The following is a 25000-nucleotide window of genomic DNA, read 5'->3' as shown; positions in this document are numbered from 1 at the left end:
TACACCGGCCATGTTATGGCCCTGGTATTTGCCATGCACACATTTAACACACCTACCCATAATGCATGCTGCACATGTTCACTTATTGTTGCTGTTAACTGCACTGCATCACAGTGGCCTCCATGGTGGCATATCTGAAGGGTATGTAAGAGTCCTGCAATGTAACTAACAACCTGTCATTGCAAGATATGTGCACAGAGATGAACATAATGGTGGGACAAATGGCCTACAATAGGAACAGGTCTGAAACATCACCCTTATATAGTGCTACATCAGTGTATATACCACTATTACAATGGCAACTGTTACAGATCTACACAATGGTATATCACAATACCGCATTTCACAACCCTTACAACCTGTAATATGGTCCTAACATAAGCAATGAATGAGTAATATGGAGTCCTATATTAGAACAGCAAATATGGGGAATACATACCTTAACAAACATTGGAAGCATATGTGTGCATACACTCCAAATAACATATTGTGGGAGCAGCTTTTGAGGTACTGACAGCATTCACTCTTCATGAGTATGCACCTTCCAGCAAGTACAGGTCCTCAATGTCGCACCAAGAAATGGTCTGCTGTCCAAGACATATGTCCACCACATTTGCCCACTCACCTGCAACAGAGGCAGCCTTGGCTTGCACATATCTTACAAGCCATGGAATGGATCCCATACTCAACAGGTAGCATGCAGGAGTGGGACACATAGCCTTACCTCACCATTGAATATACCATGACCAACAGTGCAGACAGTCATGTATGTGACAAGGATATATGGGGCAACATTAATGTAAAAATAAACAGATGGCCATCCAAGACAGATGACGTCATATTGTTGCAAACTTGTCATCGAGGCTGTCTAGTAATATGCCACAACACTGAGGTAGGTGCAGGAATGTCAAGCAAGTACTGGCTGTGCAGTACCTGTGTTGGCAATCACCTGGACTCCACATACGTGTGACCCATGGGTTAGGGTAATCAAATGGGACAGTTGTTCCACAGTAAACATCCGCCAGGGTTCTCTACAGGTAGCATATGCATAACATCAAAAGTCCCCAAAGACATATGTTGCAGTGTGTAATGGTGTACCAAGACCAAGTTCAAAACCTACAGACAGTATCAATTAAGATACATGTGCTGCACAAGCAACACCTCACTCCACCTCAGGGCCACCATCCCCATCTGTACCTTGCTGGTACAAGTGTACACCTGCATGCTTGCCATTCATTAGCAGCTACTAGGCCGGTACATATGGTGTTCTGAATTTGGGACACTGCAACATGGCACTCATGTGTAGCCCATAGTTGTCAAGCATCTGCAAAAAGTCTGAGGAAGGGGAGGGGTGTCATCCTGAAACACAACAGTGAAATGAAGCAGACAACCAAAGCTCACTAAGAATGGCTGTATCTTCCCATAGTCAAGGTCATGAATTATGGCAGACATAACACTGACTCCACAGCATTAGTAAAGGCACTGTGTGACATCCAAGGGCTGTGCACATTAGTTGACCTTGCAATCTTGCAGATTTGGGGGACATTTCTAGGGCAGAGTGACCAAATACTGGCAAGTGAAGATGACCCATGCTACTATACCCCTTCCAGGAAAAGTGACTGCTGTAGTACACTTAACAGTTGGTGCAACAAACCATCATGTTAAGGGTGTGCACACTTATGCACCCAGAGATTGTATGCATCTCAATCAGCATCTGCACAGCTAACACATTTGTTTGATACTGCATTTGATTGCATAGGTCATATGTCACATATCAGGTTTGTGTAATGTTAACATATGCAGTATTGTGGCCCCATGGCATATCAGGGAAGAGGGTGCCATGTGAATAAGGGTATGTACACTCCTCTTGGCACAGTAAGGTTTGAAGGCTGTCACTGTAATTGTATTTTATTGGTCATACATGCACCGCTGATGATAAGTTCTGAAAATCAGACATCAGGCATTCACTATTGACATCTGTCCACATATCATCCCAGATATGTGTCGGACAAACACATAGGGGCTGTAAGCAGCAGAGCAAACATAACTGACACACATATACACATTCAGCAATGGTGTGTACACCTGTGAGGTATGGTGCACAGTACATGCCAGGGTGCTGAGCAGGTGCACAGATAAACTGTGTATATGGGTGCAGTGTATTCCAGGGAAAGGGGCATCACCTACTAACACAACTCATGCATCACAGAGATGTTTAATGTTGGTAACAGGGATTGACTATAACTGCATTGCATGCTGTTGAGTGCCATATGTCATGCATGTTGACAGAGACATAATTAGAGGTCTGTGTGTAATATCTTTGTGCAACCTCACCTGTACATGTGTGTGTGTGTGTGTGTGTGTGTGTGTGTGTGTGTGTGTGTGTGTGTGTGTGTGTGTGTGTGTGTGTGTGTACAGTTAAGAAATGACGTACATGTATTGAAGTGCATTCTTGGTTTCCCCTCACAGGTGGCGAGGTGGGTCAGGGTCCTTCCTGCAGGCAAACTGATGTTAGTGTCCATACAGACACTGACAATGATAATAGGTGTGTTGAGGTACAGGCAGGGTTGTCAGAGGCTGAAGTTGCACCATCGTTTGACATCCCACTGTTATCCACTCCATCCCTGCACACAGTCACATTGCCTATACTTACACCATCACCATTGGCCATAGATGAGGGACAGTTGGTGGGTGATGGCATGGACATGACAATGTGGTGTCCATGGCACATGTGTCTTGACACAGCAGCCATAGCCAGATGGCCAGTGAGGTACCACACAGGCAGATGTACAGGGGTGCTCATAGGAGGACTGCTGGTCATCATGCTCTTGGCAGAAGTGCCCAATCTGGTGTCACCAGATGCATGTTTCAGGCAATCATGGAGGTGCAAGCATGTATGGAATGGTATACCAGACAGGGCCTGAGGCTGCAGAGGGCTACGCATTCTACTGTTATTGACAACATCCATGATCCTGCAGGTGCCCACCATTATTTTGCAGAGGTCCTGGATAGATGGTTGGGTGAGATGGTGGGAATCCTCAACCATGGAATGTCTGTGCTTGAGCATATGGTGTGAGTATTGCGATGGACACATGGATGTAGGCTAGCAACACCAACAGGTGGATGTGGACAAGCAAGAAGTCAGAGCAACTCCCGTAGTGACCATACCAGCCTCAGCATTGCAGGGGGGTGCTGTCCACACCACAACATAGCAGGCCATGTGTGTGTGGCCCTGGCCAGTCCCAAGAGGGACCTGGATCCAGCAGACATATGTCATCATCAGGGGAGAGTATCATATCATGGCTTGTACCTGGTGGTGCCTGTGGAACCCCTGGCAGGCACAGTTCTGGTGTCCGTGGCTGGAACGGGGAACTGCACACTCTGCCAGGTATGGTCTGCAACTGTCTAACAAACACCTATATAGGGCAGCCACATGGCAGAACTGTGTGCATGCATACACACACACATTACCAACACAGCTAGGGCAACCCCATACCTACATACACCACATCTGCACAACGCAATTAATAATGAAAGCCCCTAACGCACACACATGATGTCAAACAAATGGCTCAGCCTATGTCTCTGCCAAACTCACAACACACCCTGTGCATATGATGATACCTGTGCTTAATCCCTGTCATCCATAACATTGATGCAGGGACAAACTAATATGGTTCTGATGCACAGGTTGACTGTACTACAGTGTACCAATGTAATGCTGTGTAACATGTTTTCAGCACTAAAGTATAATGCTTACATGTCAGGATGTGTAGCTGTCCAGCCATGATGCATTATAGCTATTATTAATACTGAGTGATTGTGGTCTCCATAATGTATTCCGTTTGTGTTGTAGGTGTCTATGTGTCAGCAGGATGTTGGTCTGCTGTTGTTTCCTACAAGGGGTATGGCACTGTGTTGACACCTTGACTGTGCCATATCTTGGGTGCAACTGAACACAAGTCACAGGTCTATATAACAGTTACTGCATGTGCCGCATGCCTGATAGGTCTGAGGGGTGTATACAGGTGAGTGCATGGTGGCTGACATCAACAGCCCTTCTACAGTGGACAATGGTAAGTGTACTGGGTGGTACACACCACATGTTTGTGTATAACACACACACACACACACACACACACACACACACACACACACACACACACACACACACACACACACACACACACACACAGGCTTTGTTGTTGATGAAATACACAGAGAATACTGTACACATGGATGTATGTACTTTTGCAAGGGACCCATTTTAGCCTATGTAATTCCACCAAGACAGAATAGGCACAACATCACATTGGGAAATAATCAGTCTGCTAATTTAATGTCATTGGCGATGGTGCTGGCAGGGTATATGTCCCCTTCCTCAATGTAGTGCACTCCTCAACTTGGTAAACATAGGTGTGCTGATGTGTGTGGCACAGCCCTACCCTTTGGAGGGTGTGGGGTGGTGTAGAACTGCAGATGGTGTGATTGACAACTACTTAACCTGTTAACATGAACTGTACAAAATTACAACCAAGTGGAAAGATACATTCAACAATAACCGCAATGATGGTGGCTGTGTCCACAAGATCCACACCCAGCTATATATATCAACCCCAGTATCACTGTACAGATATACAGTGGGGAAGAGGGTATTTGAACATCTTCTACTAGTTTTGTTGGAATGAATTTCCACAAGATGATACTTGTGAAATGTTAGCATTTGCCGGTCAGTTCTCAGACAGATGACTTCTAGGGACATGTATATTCTGCAAACTGAAGTAGATCCCTTCACATACACACACACTGTTACTTGGCAACACTGGGACTAGAACCCCTATCTAGGTACATAGTGCTACTGATGTGTGTGGCCTTAATTGCACACACCACACAGCTTTTAGAGTGAGGTGTGTTCCAGGATACATGTTAAGTGAAGAACATCACCAGGCCTTGTACAGTATGGTAATAGGGGATGTACTGGTTGCTTATGAACAATACAAAGTGTGACATACTGTCATATATACATTAACAAACATATAACAGTCATACACACATCTGAGAGACTTGAGTTTATCAGTGCTAACTACCTTGGCAGTATGTCCATTCTGTTACAGATAAGTTGCACATAGCACATGAATCATTGGGCTGGATAGTGTAATCAGTTACCTGTATGGTTGATGGTGACAGTGGTCCCCATACAGTGGACCTTGGGACATGTACTGGGGGTACCATGATGTCAAAACAGTATACCCAGCACCCACACCCCACATTGGATATTGTACTCACTGAAACTCATGATAATACTCAGACATACCCACCATCACAGGAAAATAATTTTCTTGGGTGTCAAAAGCCAGGGTATCATTTGGCTAGGTTAATATAGGCCCTAGGGCCAATAGCCTTGTACCTACTTATGAACCTATGAACCTATAACCAGGACTTCAATACAACACCTTGTCTATCTCAAGAGTGCTAGTACATGGATATGCATCTATTGCACATACCACAGGCAAAAGTCCTAGATATATATATATATATATATATATATATATATATATATATATATATATATATATATGTATGTGTATATATATATATATATATATATATATATATATATATATATATATATATATATATATATATGTATATATATATATATATATATATATATATATATATATATATATATATATATATATATGTATATATATGTATATATATGTATATATATATATATATATATATATATATATATATATATATATATACATAGTTCCCCTTCAGAAGACTGAAACATCGTAAGCTCGAAATTCATAAGCCTGTAACCAAAAGCCTGAAAATTCAAAAGCCTGAAAATTCAAAAGCCTGAAAACTCAAAAGCCTGAAACTCAAAAGACTGAAAACACACAGAATACAAATAATGATAACATGCCAGTACAAAGACACACAGAAACATATACATAACAAAGCATAGCAGTTTTCACCAAGTATGATGAGGGGAGCAAGCCCCCCTGCACCCCCTATGTTGGGGGCTGCATCCTGACACCCCTTGCTACTTAAATATATCATGTCCAAGATTGCACTTAGTGTAGTGAAGTGCAATCTCGGAGTTGATATATTTAAGTAGCACGGGGGTGTGGGGGGTGCAGGGGTGCTTGCCCCCTGCTTATACTTAGTGGAAAGTAATATAGTTTATGTTGTTTAAAATCAGTATATGTATTTTGTGTGTTTTCAGGCTTTTGGGTTTCAAGCTTTTGAGTTTCCAAGCTTTTGAATTTTCAGGCTTTTGGTTTCAGGCTTATGAATTTCGAGCTTATGATGTTTCAGTCTTCTGAAGGGGAACTATATATATATATATATATATCTATATATATATATATATATATATATATATATATATATATATATATATATATATATATATATAGATATGTAGTTATATGTATACATGTACATACACATATATATTTATATATGTATATTGTGTTATATATATGGTCATATGTAGCTCTAGCTGTATGTGTATATATATATATATATATATATATATATATATATATGTATGTATATGTAAAATCTATATATTTATGTGGGTCTTCTTTAGAATGTCGACTGTTCATAATACCAACTTTCATATGGCTGACACCGTATAATTGACATTCCGAAACACCAACATCCTGAAATAGCACCATTTACCTACCTGTAAACACAGTAAAAGTGTGTTATGCAGATGTGCAAGCCCCCCTCCACCCCCACACCCCCTGCTACTTAAATATTCTCACTCCAAGATCACACTACAGTGCAGGAAAGGGGAATCTCCCAGTCCCGCACTGTAGCGGGATCTCCGCTATCATTTGTTGACATTTCAACGTTCACTCATATGGTGTCAGCCATATGAGTTTTAAGCATTTGAAAGTTCAAACAAATGAAGGGATCCCATGTATGTATATATATGTATATGTGTATATATCGGTTTACTATCAAAATGTCGAAAGTTAAAATAAAAGGTGTACGTATTAGCAAAACGTTTCGCCGAAAGTACACATTTCCGTATGTACCTAATGTCGAAAACAGCTGTGAATTGTCGAATATGTCGCTCGTGACATTTTTGACAATTAACAGCAGTCCCACCCTTCCCTTAACTCCCTACCTAACTAGCCTAAACTCACATTTATACAAGGGGGTTAAGCCCCCCTGCACCCTCCTGTGGGGGGCTGCACCTACCACCCCCCCAACTTAATATTCGAAGTCCGAGATCGCACTACAGTGAGAAAAGGGATGTATTTCCCTAACCGCACTGTACCGTGATCCCCTTACATGAGCAAACGTTATAATTGCGAATGCACAGTCCATTCGTAATAATAACAGTCACTCACATAACCTGCCGAACTATGAAGTATTCGAACATATGTTATTCGAATACTTCATAGCCGTGCAATTGCACAGCGAAATTGTGATAGTAAACCGTATATATATATATATATATATATATATATATATATATATATATATATATATATATACACACATACGTATATGTATAACATATGTCCATAACATGTAGTGGAGTCATACCTCAGCAGCAATAGTCACAACCTTTTAGTGCAAGGGGATCTCATGTAAGGATTGCAAGTATAAATGTAGACGTTTGCTACTGTAACAGGGGTTGCCTTAACACAAATGTGTAGGAAGTCACAAGTGATATTGACATGTATGCCATCAGTTACTGACAGACATCATAAGATCATCATAGTACAGTACCACACAAATTACAGTAATGATCCTGTGGAATACAGCAGAGATATGACCAATAAAAGTGGACAGTCTGGCACACTCTAGTCAGTCCAGAGGTATACACAGCACCAAGCCTAACAATGTGGATGCTTACAGCCATATAAATGGGGATATCATGAAAATACTGGAATAGATAAGCTCATACAGTTTATGTATTCATACACTCCTGTCTGTCCTGACACATAATAAACAGAGGAGCAGAGGTCACAAGCCCACATACTACTCACTAGTTAGTGACATTCATCTGTACAGCATCCCACTTCTTTGTCAGCAATGCACAACAGTTATGGTGGCCTGGTAACAGTACATCTAACAAATATCTGGACATAACACCACACTCGGTAAATACACTGAGATGCGAGGTATGTCACAAAGCACTGCGCTAACTACAGTCTGCCTGTAGTTTGCACAGTGCTTTGTGACATGTTATGCATGTCACAAAGCACTGTGCAAACTACAGGCTGACTGCCACAACACTGGCCTACATTTCTTATGGACGAATACACATGTACCTGCAAATATAGCAGGCTCTACAGGCATGTAACAGCATGGAGTAACAGACACCTGTGTGAAACTGCATAGCCACAACCAATCTGAACACAGCCACAGTCACACATGGTAAGCTTAATTAATATTATAGTATATGGACTGGGTGAACAACACCAGCCTCATATGTGCACTCACACACTAACCCTACATATACTGGGCCAACACACAGTGTATTCCAATGCCTGACTGTGGTATGGGACATGTGTCAGTCTGGCCCTACAAACATGTACGCCGATAGGGTACCATACACTGGAGCAGCATGCAACATCAAATAAAAGGGGACCAAGAACAATGACATCTACCACAGTCTGTACAGAGGCTAAGGTACATATTCACAATACACACTCTGCCGACAATCTCCATAAGTACACAGACCTCACTACTGTACACACTACAACAGAATGTCCAGGTTTTGTTCACAAATATAAGGCCTACTATACATAACACGTCTAGCAGTCTGATAACTCACTAGCTTGTTATCAGATATGATGTCAGTAAATAATGATGTCCTGAACATATGCACCTCTTACTGCATGACATATGTACAAAGATTGACAGAGTTCTGGCTGGAGGCACAAACACAGGGACAATATTGACATGTTGCTGCGATAAACCCATACATTTACTGGTGTAACAATGTTTGTTGTGACATATGTCTTCTGAGGGATATGAAGTCAGTAACTCACATGGCTGTCACCAAGTACTGGCTGCAATCCTCAGAGTATGCTACTGCATTTCGAAAGATAGGAAATGTGTGAGTAACACAGTACTTATACGACTCCAAACACTGGCCAGTCTGCAGATAGCCCTACAGGTGGGAGTTTCCCCAACCACAAAACACTGTCATGACAGATATTAAATCATGTAGAACAGCCATATCCACACAAACCCTGTTAAACCAACATTACTTCAAATTTAGAAGAGCAATACTTACATTCTGTCCTCATGTCTGGAGCATCCCCCTCCTGTTTGTTGGCCTGTCTCCACAGTGTATGTTGTACGAGGTATATCCAACTACCCTCTGTGATGCTGTTTGTCAAACACCCACATGAAGTCCTGCTCACAGTGAAGGAAAAGGGCCAACATCTACATGAAGTGCTTAGTTATAGTAGTGTGTTTCCATGCAATGCAATTGGCTATAATAGTGATACCACAGCTGTTCTCATGCAATCAGCGAGTGGGGGGCTGCAATTCATGCACAGGCCATCAGCTGATCATGAGCATCGGTTACAAAACACAAGTAGGGACAAAAACTCTAAAGTGCACACACAAACACTTGCCACAGATGAGATTCAAACCCCTAGCTGTGGAGTTACTGTTACTATATTTTTCCACATTTATGGCATGCACCATAGAGCTTTTACAGCTAGCCTTTCTCCAAAGGTATATTTCAAGGTAGATGACAGCAGGCTTGCTAAAGTAGGGCAATGGAAGGTGTAGTGACTGTGAATGACCTCAAAATCATTTCTCTCTACACACTTACACAGAGTTCCAAGGTTGCCATGTCTGAGATTAGAACTCCTAATTAACTAGTACATACCACTATAGTAATACACAGTTATCACACACACCACAGAGCTTATAAGGCTAACTCTTCTCCAAAGGTGTATTTCACTGTAAATGACATTAGCAGCCTTACTAAAGTTGGGCAGTGGGAGGTGTAATATCTATGAATGGCCTCAAAATTATTGATCCCTACACACACACAGCTTCCATATCTGAGATTAGAATTGTTACCTAGCTAGTACATCACACTATAGCATTACACATTTATTGCATGCACCATATTGCTTACAGGGCTGAGTTTTGTCCAAGGAGGTATTTCAAGGTGATTGACATCATCAGGCTTGCTAAAGTAGGGCAATGGGAGGTGTAGTGACTGTGAATGGCCGCAAAAGCATTGATCCCTACACACATAGTTTCACAATTGCCATGTTTGGGATTAAAACTCCTACAAGACTAGTACATCACACTATACCATTACACAGTTATAACACATGCCATAGAGCTTATAGGGTTAGCCATTATCCAAAGGTGTATTTCAAGGTGAATGACATCAACAGCCTTGCTAAAGTAGGGCAATGGGAGGTGTAATATCTATGAATGGCCTCACAATCATTGATTCTTATACACACACACAGACCTTCACAGTTGTCATATCTGAGATTAGAACTCTTACATAACTAGTTTATAGCATTACACAGTGATTGCACGTGCCACAGAGCTTACAGGGGTGAAGCTTGTCCAAGGAGGTATTTCAAGGTGACTGACATCAACAGGCTTGCTAAAGTAAGACAATGGGAGGTGTAGTGACTGTGAATGACCTCGAAAGCATTGATCCCTACACAAACAAACACAGAGCTTCACAGTTGCCATGTCCGGGATTAAAACTCCTATCTAACTAGTGCAACACACTATAGCATTATTCAGATATAGCACACGCCACAGAGTTTATAGGACTAGCCCTTATCTAAAGGTGTATTTCAAGGTGAATGACATCAGCAGCCTTGATAAAGTAGGGCAATAGGAGCTGTAGTGTACATGAATGGCCTTAAAATCATTGATCCCTACACACACAAAGCTTCACAGTTGCCATGCCTGGGACTACAGCTCCTACCTAACTAGTACATCACACTATAACATTACGCAGTTATTGCACACACCACAGAGATTACAGGGCTGAGTCTTGTCCAAGGAGGTATTTCAAGGTGACTGACATCAGCAGACTTGCTAAAGTAGGGCAATGGAAGGTATAGCGACTGTGAATGGCCTCAAAAGCATTGATCCCTATACGCAGAGTTTCACAGTTGCCATGTCTGGGATTAGAACTCCTACCTAAGTAGTATATCACATGACAGCATTACACAGTAATTGCATGCACCACAGGGCTTACAGGGGTGATCATTCTCCAGAGGGGTATTTCAAGGTGACTGACATCAGCAGGCTAGCTAAACTAGGTCAATGGGGAGTGCAGTGTGTGTGAATGGGCCATAAACCATTCCTCTGGAAACACACATGCAACACTCAGTCACACACAACTTTACATTTGACAGGATTATGTATATGACTTCTAGATAAATAATGACTTGTACTGTCATGTTACACAGTTATCACAATCTCCACCGACACTATAGTGCTGAGGGCTACCAGAAGCAAATGTCTACAGTGATAGACATTGGCACATTATGTGATATTGGCCAACTGGATGTGTGGTGGGTGGGGCAGGCCTCATGATAGGAAGCTCTTTGTCACTGTCTGTCTTTCTCTTCCCCACATCTCTGTTTGTGTATGTTTGATCTATTATAGTGTGTTGTCCTTGGATATATGTGTGTATTCCTATCCGATGTGTGTGCAAAGCATGACTGTTGTGCAATTTGGAGTGTGTGCACAGACATCTGCAACTGACAGATATATATAGTCCACTGTAGTTGCCAGACATGGGCTTCATTTCTTAAGTGTAGGAGCATGCCCAGTATGACCCTTTTGTATTTTGTTGTCAAACATGGGCTTCGTTTCTCTAAATGTAGGAACATAACCTGGATGACCTTCTGTATTGAATGTGTGAATCCATTCCAGGTAGGTTGTACACTATTGCAGGCATTTGTGTTCTACACATACAGCTAGCAACCTGTTTCTGCAGGATATCTGTAGATAGGTTGACAATATGGAGTCACAATGGGCAAAGGATAGTGGGATACTGTAACTAATTGTGTCTGTGCTGCTTGTGCTACATGGTTTTGGTATTAGCAGAGATATTCAGACATATGTACTGTTTTACACTGGGATGTATCATGTCATCAACTACTGACATATGTGGATATGACAGATGCACATAATACACTCCCCATGTATAGGGAGTGTATTATATGACAGATGCACATAATACACTCCCTATACATGGTTAAGCACAGATAGTGTCATGTTTGGCATCCCTTTTACTGTATGTGCGAGTCAGAGAGAGGTGTCATTCCCTGGGTTCCTGCCGTGTCAGTGTATGTGCTATGTTTTGCCTCTTTGTCAAAGCCTGGGCATACTGGGCATGCTTAACCATGTGTAGGGAGTGTACTATGTGCATCCGACATAGTCAGCCCTGCAGCACCATCCTCAATACTGGCACAGCCACAAGGTAAGTCACATTCACTATCAATTGCTGACTGTAGTAGTATGTTCTGTTACCTGTATCTATGGTATGGATGTGAGCATGTTAGGGAATCGGGTGGCTGAATGGGATGCCAGCAGATAGCAGACATGTATATGGCAGCATGAAATCCTTAACAAATACTGGTGTCGACATAGTAGGCAGTACTAGACAAGGTGACAAAACCTACTGCAGGACATGTGGTGGGCCAAATGTGTGTCCATAGGACACACACATGCATATCAGTGAGGCTTACATACCCAACAACAGTCTCAGCCAGCAGGACAGGTGTAGACAAACACAATGAAAGGCTGTGCTAAGGCCTCTGATTGATGGCTATGGAGAACAGCCCCCCTCCAGATCTACACAGACAGACTACAGCAGGTCAGGCAGTGGGATGTTAGTTCTGAAGGGTAAGAAGTCTGAAACTGAAATGTAGTTCAATAAAACCTAACAACTGTAGTACACTGATATGACTCTAGTCTGCATGATAGGTCAGAATACAGAATGAAATGGAGTACCTGAAATATCAGTACAGTCATAGCAAATGTTTACAGTTGTCAGGTGTGCCTGCCCCCCCCCAATCCTATCTAGAAATGTAGTAACATGTATGTGTAGGTATAATAACAGTGGAACACAGATTACCTGAGCTGGCCAAAGTAGCAGGATAGCTTATAGCACATGTACAATATGCAGGACTCGGTGTGTTAGGTTGTTGTGTGTTATATATTATGTGAAAGTGGTCAGCATTAAGGCATGAGGGTTGTGTCCTAGTGGCTAATGGCCAGTACTGTTGATGACAGGGCCAAGTTATCACAGCTACAGTGCCAAATACAATGCATCACAGCAAGACACAATCCGGTAGTAATTCATACTAATTGTTCAGATGTAATATCTGTCACCATCTGAAAGATGGGCATGTCATGAATGTGGGCCCAGACATACAAACAATACACAAGTGGAAGTACCCTAGACGGAGAGTGTATAAAATGTTACTGTCAAATGGACACACCTTTGGAATTGTACATACAGGTTAGTAGCACATTAGTTGGTTGTGTAGTATGGAATTCTGATGTCGTATGGCAAAATACTGGCAGACCACAAAAGGCAAACTGCTAATGCCCCTGCATAAGCCAGTATAAGTGGAATGCCCCATGTATATATGTGAGTCAGCTGCAAGTAGCTTTCATAGCACACATGCACCCAGCTCACCCAACCATCAGCCACAGGTACCTCACAGGTCTTATTCCTGCTATTGGGAATGAGTACAGTATGAAGCCCACCTCTGTATGGGAAGTCACAGAATGCAGCATTCTGAAGCGGTGTCTCATGCAGGTGTGTCCCTAGCTGTAAGCAGCACCCTGCCAGCATCCACATCAATGGGTCAATAAGAACTGAAACTATTGACATTAACACCTTGCACACCTACTCTGTCACCCCAGGGGAGTATAGTGGCTTGTAGCCTGGGACTGTAGGAGTGACACAATGCACCAGCCTGCTACAGATGGCCTGAATCACTACCAAATGCCATACAGTCCTCTGTCAAAGGCCTGTGTCTCACCTGTACTGCCAATGTATGTTATCTCATGGACTCCCAAATAACAACATAACACAGTCCACAGAACAAAAATGCAAGGCTATGTTGACAAATCCCAGTAGCATGTCCACCATGTCCTACTGCCTGAACTCTGGACCAACCCTATATACTGCTGGGATGAAGTGATAACTATAGGGATACTTATCAGATAATGTTTGCATAATGTTCGGAAGAGGATAGAATAACAGAGAGGGGTAGAAGCATGGATGCCATGGAGTGTGTGAAGTCTGAAACTCAGATGTGTACACATACTATCCCTGCCTGCAAACACAGGAATGGGTGGCTACAAACCTGCTCGTAAACCACAATGTGAAGGGGTAATGACCAGAAATATGAACCCTGCCTCTGGGTAACCTGTGTGAATCTGTACAGCTGTGAAGTATGGCTACAGCAGGATACTGCCATACTGTCACATCGATGGATGTACAAGCATGGGATCCTCAGCCACCACAGTACCAAGGTGCTGAACCATTTACACAGACCCATCATAAAGTGTCTGCAGCTCCCTCTCCATAATGGCATGATTGTGCATGAATACGTAGGTTGCAGACCACGATACTGGACACAGCTTCATTCATCTTGTGTTCCCCTGGAAATTACTGCAAACAAATATGTATACCTCTTAATAGTTGATGACATAAAACATCCCAGTGTAAAACAGTACATATGTCTGAATATATCTGCTAACACCAAAACCATGTAGCAGGAGCAGCACAGATACACTTAGTTACAGCATCCCACTATCCTTTGCCCATTGTGACCCCATATTGTCAACCGTTGTACAGATATCCTGCAGAAACAAGTTGCTAGCTGTAGGTGTAGAACACAAAAGCCTGCACTGGAGTACAACCTACCTGGAATGGATTCACACATTCAGTACAAAAGGTCATACTGGGCATGCTCCCACACTTAGAGAAACAAAGCCCATGTCTGACAACAAAATACTGAAAGGTCATACTGGGCATGCTCCCATATATATATATATATATGAAGCCCATGTCTGGCAACAAAAGTGGACTATACATATCTGTCAGTCGTAGATGTTTGTGCACACACTCCACATTGCACATCATTCATGCTTTGCACACACATCGGATAGGAATACATGCATATATCCAAGGACAACACACTATAATAGGCCAAACTTACACATACATAGATGTGTGGAAGAGAGTGACAGACAGTGACAAACAGCTTCCCATCATGAGACCTGTCCCAGCCAGCACACATCCAATTGGCCAATACCACATGATGTACAAATGTCACTCACTGTCGACATTTGCTTCTGGTATCCCTCAGCAATGTAGTGTCTGTGATGCTTGTGATAACTGTGTAACATGACTGTACAAGTCATTATTCATCTAGCAGTTGTATACACATTCATGATAAATGTAAACCTGTGTGTTACTGAGTGTTATGTATGTGCTTCCAGATTAATGGTTTATGGCCCATTCACACACACTGCACTCAACATTTCCTTACTTTGGAAAGCCTGCTGATGCCATTCACCTTGAAATACACCTTTGGGGAAAGAGTAACACTATAAGCTCCACGGTGGGTGCTATAACTGTGTAATGCTATAGTGTGATGCACTAGTTAGGTAGGAGTTCTAATCCTAGAAATGGCAACTGTGAGACTGTGTGTGTGTGTGTGTGTGTGTGTGTGTGTGTGTGTGTGTGTGTGTGTGTGTGTGTGTGTGTGTGTGTGAGTGTGTGTAGGGATCAATGCTTTTGAGTGCATTCACAGTCACTACACTTTCCATTGCCCTACTTTGACAAGCCTGCTGATGTCATTCACCTTGAAATACACCTTTGCAGAAAAGCTAGCCTTATAAGTTCTGTGGCATGTGCTATAGCTGTGTAATGCCATAGTGTGATGTAGTAGTTAGGTAGGAGTTCTAATCCCTGACATGGAAACTATGAGACTCTGTATGTGTGTGTGTGTGTGTGTGTGTGTGTGTGTGTGTGTGTGTGTGTGTGTGTGTGTAGGGATCAATGCTTTTGAGGCCTTTCACAGTCACTACAGTTTCCATTGCCCTACTTTGGCAAGCCTGCTGATGTCATTCATGTTGAAATACACCTTTGCAGAAGGGCTAGCCCTATAAGCTCCTTGACACATGCTATAACTGTGTAATACTGTAGTGTGATGTACTAGTGAGGTAGGAGTTCTAATCCCAGACATGGCAAGTGTGAAACTGTGTGTGCTTGTTTGTCAGTGTAGGGATCAATGCTTTTTAGGTCATTCACAGTGAATACACTTTCCATTGCCCTACTTTTGCAAGCCTGCTGATGTAATTCACCTTGAAATACACCTTTGGGGAAAGACTAATCCTGTAAGCTCCATGGTATGCATGATAAATGCAGTACACTGTTGTAGCAATACATAGCTAGGTAGGGGTTTGAATCTCTACACTGCTAAGTGTGTGTGTGTTTGTCATCAGTATCCTGTGTGGCAGTAGCTGTGATTGTATAATAACAGTACTCATTGTAGGGTGGGTTTTGCAAATTTCTTATATTGAGAACTTGTTATATATCACAATGTCCACCTTACAAGGACAACAGATGTCAAACAGCAGAGAGGCTGGTGTAGACAATCCATACCCCTACATGTGACCTTATGGATGGAGGAACAATATAGACAACCCTTGTATTACCCAGAGAACACTCTCCAGCCATGTCTCATACACAAACACACTTGACTAGCCAACAACCACTGTGTTGGTAGTTCCCTGCATGTTGCCCACAGATAGTAACCATGGTGTGATTGCAGTGGACTACAGAGGACATGGCACCCTGTTCCATCCCTACAATAGGCAAATAATTGCTTGCAGTGGTCCTTTGCTATGTTCCCCACTGGATGCCTGCAACAACTGTAGAGTCAGCAAATGTAACCCACAAAGGAAATACCATGCTTTATACACATGCCATGTATGGACAGATGCCACTAACACCAGTGAATACCTGTATCATTCTGTCTTTGTAGGTGCAGGATCAACCTCAGTTCCATAGCCAGTTCTCACCACATGAGGTCAGGAATGCTACATTAGATGATAACAATCTGTCCACACAACATGCCCCAGACACACCAGGTACACTTCCACATGTCACAGAACATGCATGTGGGACATGTGCACATCCCAGACACCATCCATGTTATGGAATATAGAACACATACATGGCGAGCACTGCACAGCACTGGCCACCCACAATAGTAACCCAGATGACTGGATGGTGATACATACCCACCTGTTTGGGCCAATCCAGGGACTACACCCCTGAGCCACAATGCAGATCATTGTCATGTGGCCTGATGACAAGGTATACCCTTTGAATAGCCTTCTACAGCCTTCTGACACAATCAAACACTACACACATGTGAAGCAATGAATCCATGCATGCCAGTACTGGCAAATCTGTATCTGTGTGTGTGTGGAAATTAATGAGGTGGAAGCCATTCACACTCACTACACCTCCTATTGCCCTACTGAAGCATGCCTTCTGATGTCAGTCACATTGACATACCCTTTACCCATATATAAGCCTGATAACTTCTGTGGTGCATGTGATACCTGTGTAATATTGTAGTGTCAAAGACTAGTTAGTCAGGAATTCGAATCCTGACCCAGCCAACTATGATAATGTGCATGAATCCCTGAAAGAGTATGGTTGTGTCTTTCTTAACACCTGCTTTTGTGGACAGGCACATGTACTACACCTACCTTATCCCTCCTTTATCACTGTTGCTGATGTCACCCACCTTCAAATATACCTTTGGACAGCTCTCCAACATGTAAGCTATGTGGCACATGCAATAACTGCATAAAAATGTAATAGCAATACATAGTCAAGTAGGAGTTTGAAATCCTGTACTGGTAAGTGTGTGACACAAACATGCTTAGGTCTTAGTCTCCTACCCCTTACTTTGTCTCTTTCTGTCTCTCTTACTTCTTCTCTGGTGGATGTGGAAAAGTACACCAGCTTTGCTTGGGCAGCAGCTTGTGTTTTGTAAGTGATGTCCATGATCAGCTGATGGCCTGTGCACAAACTGCAGTCACCCACTAGCTGATTGCATGTGGAACAGCTGTGGTAACATTTCCATAGCCAATTGCATGGAAACACACTCCTATAACTAGGAACAACATGTGGATGTTGGTCCTTTTCCTTCACTGTGAGCATGGCTTCGTGTTGGTGTTTGGCAAACAGCATCACAGAGGGTAGTGGGGTATACCTCTGACAACATACACTGTGGAGACAGGCCAACAGATAGGAGGGGGATGTTCCAGACATGAGGACAGAAGGTAAGTCTTGCTCTTCTACATTTGAAGTAATGTTGGTTTAACAGGGTTTTTGTGGATATGGTTGGTCTACATGATTTAATACATGTCATGATAGTGTTGTGTGGTTGAGGAAACTCTCACCTATAGGTCTAGCTGCAGACTGGCCTGTGTTTGGTGTCTAACGTGTGTTTTGTTACTCACAGATGATCTATCTTTAGAAATGCAGTAGCATAGTCTGAGGATGGCAGTCAGTACATGGTGACAGCCATGAGAGTTACTGACTTCATATCCCTAAGAAGACACATGTCACAACAAACCCTGTTACACCAGTAAATGTATGAGTTTATCACAGCAAGATGTCAATGTTGGCCCTGTGTTTGTGCCTCCAGCCACAACTCTGTCAACTTTTGTACATATGTAATGCAGTAAGAGGTGCATATGTTCAGTGCACCATTATTTATTGACATCATACCTAATAACAAGCCAGTGAGATATCAGACTGCTAGACATGTTATGTATAGTAGGGCTTATATTTGAGGACAAAACCTGGACATTCTGTTGTAGTGTATACAGTAGTGATGTCTGTGTACTTATGGTGATTGTCGACAGAGTGTGTATTGCGAATATGTACCTTGGCCTGTGTACAGACTGTGGTAGATGTCATTACTCTTGGTCCTGTTCTATCTGATGTTGCATGCAGCTCTAGTGCATGGTACCCTATTGGCGTACATGTTTGTTGGCCAAACCCACACATGTCCCATACCACAGTCAGGCATCGGAATGCACTGTGTATTGGCCCAGTATATGTAGGGTTAGTGTGTGAGTGGCACATTACAGGATGGTGTTGATCACAGAGTCCATATAATGTAATATTAAGCATGCTTACCATATGTGGCTGTGGCTGTGTTCAGATTGGTTATGGGTATGCACTTTCAAACAGGTGTTCATAGGTTAGCAAAAACCACCACTAATTCAAAAGCCAAGAACTCGACTCAGGCCAGTCCAAAATGTAAAAAACATGAACTTTTGAATTAGTGGTGGTTTTTGCTAGTTTGTTTTTCCAGTCTTGAAAGTTTATTTCTTAGGTGTTCATAGATTCATAGGTTGGTACTAGGCTATTGGCCCTAGGGCCTATACAAGCCTAACCATAACAATTCCCTGGTTATTTCTTCCCACACTATTTATTTCCCTGGAGCCCTGTCTAGCAGGGTGACTGATGTGATCCCTGAGGTAAATTTCCTTTCTCCCATCCAATCGTCAAGGTTCCCTTTGAAGAGGGCCAAGGAGGCACTCTGCTTGCCATGTATGGGCAGTCAATTCCAGAGTCTGGGGAGTCTCTGGGTCAGGAACCTATCCCTCCAGCATGTTTTGTTTATTGTGATGACAAGGTTTAGATCCATGGAGCATGTGGCTCTGAGGGATTGGGATTTCTTTAAGTGTAGCATATCCAACAGGTCTGGGTTTGACATGGCCTTGTATGTTAAGCAGAGATCGCCTCTGTCTGCTACTCCATGCTGTTACACGCCAGTAGAGCCTGTTATATTTGCAGGTACTTGTGTATTCCCCCATAAGAAATTTAGGCCAGTGTTGTGGCAGTCTGCCTGTAGTTTGTAAAGTGCTTTGTGACATGCTTAGCAGCTCAGTGTACTTGCCCAGTGTGAAGTTATGTCCAGATATTTGTCAGATCTACTGCTGCTGGGCCACCATAACTGTTGTATATTTCTGACAAAGCAGTGGGATGCTGTACAGATGTATGTCACTAATTAGTAGGTAGTATGTGGGTTTAGGACCTCTGCTCCTCCAGTTATTATGTGCCAGGACAGACAGGAGTGTGTGAATGCATGAACTGTGTGAGCATATCATTTCCAGTATTTACATGATATCCCCATTTACATAGCTGCAAACATCCACTTTGTCAGCCTTGGTCCAAACGTCTTGCACTAAGGGGTTCTGTGTATACCTCTGGACTGACTAGAGTGTGCCAGACTGTCCACATTTATTGGTCATATCTCTGCTGTATTCCAAAGGACCATGACTGTGAAATCTATGGTACTGTCCTATGATGATCTTAGGATGTCTGTCAGTAACCGATGGCATACATGTTAATATCAAATGTGACTTCCCACACATAACATTTCTGTTAAGACAACCACTGTTACAGTAGCAACAGTCTACATTTATACCTGCACTATGTACATGACATCCCCTTGCACTACGAGGTTGTGACTATTGGTTCGGAGGTATGGCTCTACTACATGTTCTGGACATATGTTAAACATATATATATATATATATATATATATATATATATATATATATATATATATATATATATATATATATATATATATATATATATATATATATATATATATATATATATATATATATATATATATATATAGACATGAATATATATACACATATATGATATACCTCTATATCTATATATATATATATATATATATATATATAAAACACATTTCACTAAAAGTTATATATGGCCTTTTCCCCATTGTAGTGCGACCCTGGAGTTAGAATATATAGTAAGGGGGGTGTCGGGGGCATAGCCCCCCCCCTCCCACCTATTTTAAATATTTTTAACTATATACATGGATACTTGCAATTTCAATACATTACTCTTTTCTAAACTTAATATATATCCAAACTATGTGGGGGGCTATACCCCCCACACCACCCAATGTGGGGGTGGTGGTGATCCCCACACCCCCCTTACTATATATACTAACTCCAGGTTCACACTACAGTGGGGAAAAGGGCATATATAACTTTTAGTGAAATGTGTTTCAGTGAATTGAGTTTTCAGTGAATTGTGCTTTCAGTGATTTGTGCACAGTGATGTGACTTTCAGTCAAATGTACTTTCAGTGAATAGTCCTCGACCCATATCTATATATATATATATATATATATATATATATATATATATATATATATATATATATATACACACACACACACACACACACACACACACACACGCACATATATATATATATATATATATATATATATATATATATATATATATATATCCTTATGTGTAAACATGACTGTTGTATATACCTTCCCAGATCACACTGTATTTATCTGATATGTGTATATTTAGATATAACATACCTGATTCAACAGTAATATCACAAACAAGTACTACACAATTGTAGAAGTCATAGCAGTTGTTCAATGCTATGCAGTATGTGTACTGACAGATATATTGGAAAAAACAACAACTTTTTTAAAAGCTGTGTAACTTAGTGGTTAACTGCTGTGATTATAGTGTACAGAGTCTTGGGTTCAAGACCTACAAGGACTGTTTATTTTGTTGCTGGGCAGAGCAAATGCTGTTGGATACAGAGTTGTTAAGGCAGTTTTGAGCAGCTTTAAGTGGGTTTTCATGATGTTAAGTGCTGCTAACGTACGGTTAAATGTACAGGTGCTTACACTGTGTAGGCTTCGTTTACCAGTGCACATATGTGCTTAGCATTTATATTGCTGCAATGCTGAAACCTGCTAAGCATGTTTCCACCCTGGTAACCAGTGCTCACATTCCAGTCTGATAAAATAGCAGGGCAGTGACATAGGTTCATAGGTTGGTACTGGGCTATCTGCCCGTAGGCATATATTAGCCCAGCCACATTGTGCAGTATTCACCGCCCCTTTAGTAGTTCCCTAGACCCTTGTACTAGCAGCTAGTATCCTTGGCCCCTATCTAGTAGTGCTGTTGGTGTGATCCCCGGTGTGAACTTTCTGTTACCCATCCACTCATCAAGGTTCCTCTTGAAGAGTGATAGTGAGGGGCTCTGTTTTATGTAGATCTGGACCCTGTTCCATAGTAAGGGAAGTCTCTGTGATGGGAATCTATCCCTCCAGCATGTCCTATTCATTGTGGGTTGAGGTTTATATCCCTAGTGCATGTAGCTCGAGTAGATTTGGTTTTGCTAAGATGGAGCATGTTCAACAATTTTGTGTTGGACATGGCTCTGTACGTTAGACAGAGATCTCCTCTGAGAAAGCGGTATGCAAGAGAGAACAGTCTTAGCTTTTTCAATCGTGCTGCATAGGGTAACTGTTTGAGGCCAGTAATCCTTTTGGTTAGGTACCTCTGTATATACCATCTTTAATAAATGTATTTAATTCCATGTGCATAACAGGCATCTATGTGCTGTCATTACAGTAGCAAAGGGTGTGAATCTACTGTCTGGGACACCTGAGTATATATGGCTTGTAAAATACTCTTTTCCATTTGAATATGTTACATACATGGGTAGTATCCCAGGTTATATGCAGTCACACTGGCATGTAGTGTATCATTATGTTACTACTGTTGACAGTGCTTTCCCAAGTAAGATTAGATTGCAGATTGGAGTACTGGAGCCAAACACCCCTGCATGCAAAGATGGACTTTGAGTCCTGACTGTCATGTTCTTGGTGTGTGAGCTGTGTCTCATTAAATATTTCCTAGTGGATATTGATCTGACTTGTGGATATTAACTGTAGACTGCTGTGTGTATAGGACATGTCACTGAGGGCTGCTGTCATGTAGTAATGGCATACCTATCAGTGTCAGACATCTATCTGTCAACACATTCATCCTAATGCATAGCCAGTTAGCTAGCTGATGTCTGTCTGTCCTCTGTACAGATGTGCAGATGCCAGATATCCATCTTAGCTACTTACAGGCAATCTATTTTTGACTGACAGTGACATGTCTGCCCAGCTGTGATATGAATGCTACAGCTAGGAATCTACACCCTGTATGCACTACATGCCATGCATACCTCAACTACTCTACCACAGTCAACAGAACATGCTTGGATACAGGTCTCCAAGACAGACACTGGCCATGTTATGTAATGCATGTTGCATACATTTCAACTGGAGCACCTCACTGGCCCTCTGCAAGAGAGAACCAGCTGATTGGATTTTGCATGTAACTTTCACACTGAGGATCACCTCTGTGGTATCTGTTGATAGATGGCCTGCTGGCACATGGGAGGTGGCATGATACCACTGTCCACACATCCCCTACACTTCCCATCTCTCCATGGACAACAGTGATGTTGCTGACCATAGGAGAGCCATGACAATGCATAACCCTACTATCCCTGTGGCATGTGCATTAGATGCATATCCCTGTAGTAGCACTCTTGGGATAGACAAGGAGTTCTATTGCAGTCCTGGCTAATGTGTGATGGTGGGTATGTCAGAGTCTTATAATGGGTTTCAGTGCATACACTATCCACTGTGGAGTGTGGGTGCTGGATATACTGTGTTTAAACCATGGTATCCACAGTATATGTCCCATGTTCCACTGTATGGGGACCACTGTCACCATCAACCATACAGGTAACTGATAACACTATCCAGCCCAGTTATGCATGTGCTGTGTGCAACTTATCTGTAACAGAATGGACACACTGGCAAGCCCAGGTCTCTCAGATTTGTGTATGACTGTTATGTGTTTGTCAATGTGTATATGACAGTATGCCACACTATGTATTTTCCATAAACAGCCAGTACATCTCCCATTGCCATGCTGTAGAGGCCCGGGGATGTTCTTCACATAACATGTAACCTGGAACACACCTCATCCTAAAAGCTGTGTGGTCTGTGCAATTATGGCCACACACATCAGTAGCACTACATACCTAGGTAGAGTTTCTATTCCCAGTGTTGCCAAGTAAGAATGTGTGTGTATGTAAAGAAATCTACTTCTGTTTGCAGAATATATATGTCCCAGTAGGTCATCTGTCTGAGAACTGCCTGGCAAATGCTAACATTTCACAGGTATCTCTTGGGAATACATTCCATCACAACTAGTGGTAGACATGTAAATGCCCTCTTCCCCATATATATATACCTGAGTGTGACTCTTGTGGACACAGCCACCATCATTGCAGTTACTGTTGAGTGCATCACCCCACTTAGCTGGCCATAATACTGTACAGTTTATGTTAACAGGTTAAGTAGTTGTCTATCACACTATCTGCAGTTCTACAACACCTCTCACCCTCCAAAGGGTAGGGCTGTGCCACCCACACCAGCACACTTATGTTTACCAAGTTGAGGATTGCACTACATTGGGGAAAGGGAAATATACCCTGCCAGTACATTGTCAATGATATTAAACTAGCAGACTGATTATTTCCCAACGTGTTGTGCCTATTCTGTCTTAATGGAGTTACATAGGCCAAAATGGGTTCCATGCACAGGTACATACATCCATGTGTACAGTATTTCCCGTGTATTGCATCAACACCGAAGCCTGTGTATGTGTTATACACAAACATATGGTGTGTATGACTCAGTGCAGTTACCATTGTCCACTGTAGAAGGGCTACTGACATCAGCCACCGTGCACTCACCTGCATACAGCACACCAGACCTATTGGCCATGTGGCACATGCAGTAACTGTTATACAGACCTGTGACATGTGTTCACCTGTACCCAGGATATGGCACAGCCAAGGTGTCACCACTGTGCCATACCCCTTGTAGGATACAACAGCAGACCATCATCCTGCTGACACATGGATACCTACAACACAAGTGGAATACATTATGGAGACCACAATCACTCAGTGTTAATAACATTATGGATGGACAGCTACACTTCCTGACAT

The sequence above is a fragment of the Protopterus annectens genome, chromosome 11.part0 (genome assembly GCF_019279795.1).
Source record: "Protopterus annectens isolate FY-2018-M chromosome 11.part0, PAN1.0, whole genome shotgun sequence".
Classification (NCBI taxonomy): Eukaryota; Metazoa; Chordata; order Ceratodontiformes; family Protopteridae; genus Protopterus; species Protopterus annectens.
This window is presented reverse-complemented; position numbering follows the sequence as displayed.